General features: G+C 37.7%; 2 long non-coding RNA genes across 3 annotated transcripts in view; one reads left to right on the top strand and one right to left on the bottom strand.

Moving 5' to 3' along the window:
- Window positions 1-666, bottom strand: part of LOC122068596 — a 1,720-nt gene extending 1,054 nt beyond the window's left edge. Inside the window, exon 1 of the long non-coding RNA XR_006137194.1 lies at window positions 323-666. This is a non-coding gene — a long non-coding RNA (uncharacterized LOC122068596). The remainder of the gene's footprint in view (window positions 1-322) is intronic.
- A 2,586-nt stretch (window positions 667-3,252) lies between these two features.
- The window catches only part of LOC122068593, a 4,846-nt gene continuing 2,977 nt past the window's right edge, over window positions 3,253-5,121 (top strand). The window contains exons 1-2 of one of the 2 annotated variants that reach the window (XR_006137193.1): window positions 3,253-4,008; window positions 4,115-4,245. This is a non-coding gene — a long non-coding RNA (uncharacterized LOC122068593). The remainder of the gene's footprint in view (window positions 4,009-4,114; window positions 4,246-5,121) is intronic. The other variant, XR_006137192.1, reaches the window with a different exon arrangement.

Below are 5,121 nucleotides of genomic sequence, written 5' to 3'. Positions count from 1 at the left end.
GTTAGGAGGTAAGCACTTGGTAAGTTAGGTCAACAGACTAAACAGGTTGGGATCTCTCAAGAATTGAACATCCCTTGCCTTTTGAATTCATGAGACCTTTGCATTACAGCGTGGTGCAGGACAGGTGTGGGAAATCTAATACAATTCTTAGGATTAAGTGAATTTGGGTTTGGGAAGGTCTACTAACACAAAACTCATGACATACATGCAGAAAATCAGATTTAACAGCAGCCATAAATGATGCAAAATTTCCAAAATACAAGTGCATAAATTCATTCTAGGATTCATGGAAATTTAACAAAGGATACATGATAGGCAGTACCTTCCTTTGCCGTCTCACGAGTTGGAATGGTGTTTTCAAGTCCTGAGTCACTACAAAACTGCAAGACTTTGTTTGTGGTGCCTCCTTGGTGTTAATTGATGAATCTCCATTGCATTTGAAGCTATAATTTAAGGTAAAAGTGGGAAAATCGGGACCGGTAGAAAAGGAATAGGGGAGAGGAAAAGGGTAGTAGCCTAAGAGAGAAGAGTTAGGGAAGAGAAAGGGGGCTTGGATTCACACCAACTTCGACTCACCCCAAGTTTGCAGAAAATGGGAGAAAATCTCACGAGTTCCAACATCATTTCATTGCTTTCCATTTCAAAATACAGCCTTTTACAACCCCCACCCCCAAAAAAAAAAAAAGAGGGTAATAACTACTTCTACTCTCTAATAATTCCCTTCAACATTAGTACATAAGAGTTTGACACTAAATAAAACAAAATACAACAAAATAAAAAATAAAAATAAAGGACGTACCCGGTGAAACATAAGTATGCATCCACACAAATTAATATGGGACATTTAGCCACAATGAAGTGGTATGTTGCTGTGTACGCACATAGCTCCATCATGATACTGGGTTGTTTATATTTTAAACTTTGGTATTCATGGCTTAATGGCACTCAATGCTGTTTGTATGCCCTTGTTTTTTCCTAGCCAGTAGATGTTGGGAATATCCCTCTCCATAAAGGTTTTGATGATAACAAACAAGTTGGGCTCTAACAACTATTTCTCTAAGTGTCATGTAAAGGATCACCTTGTGGAAGCACCATGTAAGGGACCACTTCAACAAAGCCCAAGATGCAAGTGGGATTGACAACTTAGAAGAACTCAAGATGGAGAACACGAAGATTTTCTGAAGAGCTCTAAGAGACATGGAAGAAGTGGAAGAACTCAAAATTGAAGACATTAAAGAAGTGGAAGAACTCAATTGAAGAAATTGAAGATTGGACACTTCTAGATTAAGATGTAATTCACACACTTCCACACGCACTACACTCATGCATATTAATCATGGAAATTATTCATAAATCATCCCAAGGCCTTATAACCCCCTTGTGTGACAGCCAGACAGTTAAAACACAAAACATAGGACAACCGGCAATTGCCGCTTCACCTCTGTGATGGAGTTTCCATCAGAAACTGTCCACAGAGAGCAACCGGCAACTGCTGAAGGGGAACCGGCAACTGTCGGATTTTTCCAGAAATTGAACCGGCTAGCCGGATCAATTCCGGATCATTAGACTATGTTGTAAACAACTCACAGAGAGCAATCGGCAACTTCCGGTTGGAAGTGGCAACTGCCGGTTGACCTCCAAAGACTCCAATAGCTATATAATGGCTATATTTATGAGTCTAATGGCTAGTTTCATACAGCTGGGCCAGGAAGCTGCAACTTCCGGTTGGAAGTGGCAACAGCCAGTTGGGAAAATTTCTATCCGTTAGAAATTATTCTCCTTTCAAATTGGGTGATATTATTATCCTAATTAAGCCTAGCCTTTGCCTATATAAATACCCCACTAATGACTTTAATAATTAACAATTAAGAGAGCTCTAAGCAATCATATCAAAGTCAATTGTGAGTATTCAACTGCTATTATTATTGGGGTTATTCTTGAAGTCAAACACATTCTCCAAGAACTCAAAGACTTCAGCTAAGTCTCTCTCATCAGCCCATATCTAGGGGAGACTTCAAAAAGGTGCATTCAAGTTTACATTTGTATATTCATTTTTGCACGCACCCCCCGAGGTAAACTCGAACCAATTTATTTCACTTGTTAATTCTATTGTTTTACATTTTCTTAGACTGTAATTAGGATTGTGCGCGGATCCTCTTATCCTAAAAAGAGTTAGGTGACTCTCCACCGTAAAATGGGATTGTAAGAGGTGCCTCTCTACCTGGAAAGAGATTGTAAGGATACTCCTGTCCTAAACAAAATTGTGTAAAGGTTTTCTGCCCTACCTACTGTACTGATAGGAAGAGCGAATGGAATACCTAACAAGTGAAACTTGTAGGAATGGACTAGACTCGAGTTGAGTCGAACCACTATAAACCTCAGTGTTGTGTGATTGTGAGTATTTTATTATTCCGCAATTTTTATTCTGCAATCACACTTTGGGAACCATAATTCGAAAAGGTTTAAAATTTCACTAGGATAACCTATTCACCCCCCCCTCTAGGTTATTTTAGTAGAAGGTTTTGGTCCCTCACTTTCAACGATTAGTTGCAGCCTAATTTGAGAGTATTCCTTCTTGCCTGAAGAGTCCAGATTTGTCTGCATTATTTATCTATTCCTGGCATGTGTTGGACAAGGTTTAAAGGATATGTTCTAAAATGATGCATTTAAGTTTTTCTACATGGGAGAATTTGCTTATCACAAAGATATCTTCTTTAATATTGGATAATCCTATGCATGGAAATTCCTCCCTTAACCCTGCTGGTAAACACCTACATATATTTGCTAAGTAGAAAAACTACTATTTACTCCAGAACTTTGAACTTTCTTTGAACTAGGTTGGCAGAAAATTCTAGCATTTGCTGGAGCAGTGTTGTGGTTTAGTCTCTCCGCAGGATTTATTTATGGTAATCATAATTGCTAGTGTTCGTTCAATGCTAGTAATTTCAACTGATGTTTTTTAATTTCAAAATGTACACAATTGGATACCACACACAGTACATATTCTTCCTACCCTATTTTTGTAAAAGATTCATGCGAGTAATCTCTTACTTCTTGTTGAGATTACCGTAGTTAGTTTTATTCTTACCTTGGTTAAGTTTTATTATTTACTATTTACCGTAGTAAATCTTGTAGATATGGACACTTAGTCAGTGTTACCCTACTTCCCTTATTTGATTTATTGTAATTTTCTTATAAATAAGAAAGACCTCTGTCATTACTGACAGGTTAAATCATTCTCTAAATCTCTGATTCTCAACTCTTCGTATCTATTAAGTATGTAAGAATTTCATGTCCATTTATTTTCTCTGTCTTTTTATTATACCAGGTTTTCTTTTCCTTGTTATTTGATGAGGAGCTTGGGAGGTCTGAAATGCTGTCAAAAGCAAGAAAAAGAAGAGATGAATATCAATTGAAAAACAATGCAGAAAGTGTTCTCTATGGGCCACTTTGAAAGAGATTTTGCCAAGTCAAAAACCCCTAAGTGCAGATCTCGTGTCACGTGATCACCAAGAAGTGCCTGAAACATGAAATTAAAAGAGTATCACCAGGCAGGGAGGGATCAGAAAAGCGCCGCTAAAGGTGATCGAGACCAGGAGGCATCACCTCCCCTAGAGAATAGTTTAGGAATTAGCAGAAGCTAGTAAGATGTGGAAAACACTTGCGGGAATCGGATAGGAGAAGAGAAACTGAATCACGCTGGCTGAATCTTTCCATCAAAAGCCGTATTTTCTTTCTCCTAATTGATCCTTCAAATTGCTCATCTGCTGTCTTCTCATCTTATTGATCTTCTCATTCAGAGCAGGTTCAACCCCTTTTCTCTCCTCCAAGATCCTTTGTTTGATCAGCCCCTTAGACATTAATGGCCTACCAATTTCTGTCAAATCAATCAATCGTTCTCCTTTCTAGCGCAAATAAATAGTGCTGTTTCACTTCGATCCAGTTATCATTGATTTTCTACCAGTAACAAAAATGTGGCAGGAATTGCTAGCAAGGACGAGGGAGGAGGTATGCTTTTATCCTTTTCAAAATCCTATATGTTTTTTATTCAATCATTTTCTTCATCTTTTTAGTGGACATTTACGTTTCTTTTATGCTAATGCATATTTTAAAGCAGCTTCTTTTACCCCATATTTGCAAGAGAGGAGGGGGATGCAGTCAGAGATGATTTCTGCTGTGTTTCAGACATTTTTCACATCTTGAAGAATGCCTCACAGCCAGCTGCAACCATGTGTGCCTCCTATGGTATAAATTATAGGAACTGATGAGCTTCTCAGTTGGCTATGGACATATTAGATTTCATATCATATATTACTTTCTTATAATAAACTGAAAAATATCATCCGAAGAGTAATTGTGAAAAAAACTGTTAGTTTTACTATTACCTTTTCTAGGCTTCTACCAAACCAGTTAGACTTCCTTTTGCTTAGTAAATTATTGAACTGAAGTTCATGAACTTTCTTTCCGATTCATTCACAGTTAAATAGTGTGCACTGTCTTGTCTGTAGTCAGTTTATCATGAAGAGTCCTGCTTATTTTGAGGGAGGCAAAATCTTTGCCATTGAATTGCTATATAATGAAGTTTTCGTGAATGCAGTTTCATTCTCGTCATTCTGATGTTAATTTCATCTCCATTTCTTTTAGATTGTGATTTCTTCTGTCAAAACATATCTTCCTTTTTTATATAGGGTTTTGACTGTAAACTGGTACATGTTTTAGTGGAAATTGAATTATGTAGAGACATAGGATTGTTCTCTGTGGGTTTTAACACAGAAGAGTCATGCTTTTTTCATCTCTTGTATTTTTTAGTATCTGGTTCTGTTTGGTTCTAGATTGCAAAGCAATTGCATAAAGTCAACTAGGAAAACACTGCTGGTGGGTATCTGGTTCTGTTTGGTTCTAGATTGCAAAGCAATTGCATAAAGTCAACTAGGAAAACACTGCTGGTGGGTATCTGGTTCTGTTTGGTTCTAGATTGCAAAGCAATTGCATAAAGTCAACTAGGAAAACACTGCTGGTGGAGTCCATCAAAAGATCAAGGGCAGTGATGGAACGAATATTTGCCTTAAGGTTATTGAAATGTGGGGAAATTTGATCCCCTTACTCCCACCTCCCACCCCC

The sequence above is a fragment of the Macadamia integrifolia genome, unplaced genomic scaffold, assembly GCF_013358625.1.
Source record: "Macadamia integrifolia cultivar HAES 741 unplaced genomic scaffold, SCU_Mint_v3 scaffold433, whole genome shotgun sequence".
NCBI classification, from domain to species: Eukaryota; Viridiplantae; Streptophyta; class Magnoliopsida; order Proteales; family Proteaceae; genus Macadamia; species Macadamia integrifolia.
This window is presented reverse-complemented; position numbering and strand designations above follow the sequence as displayed.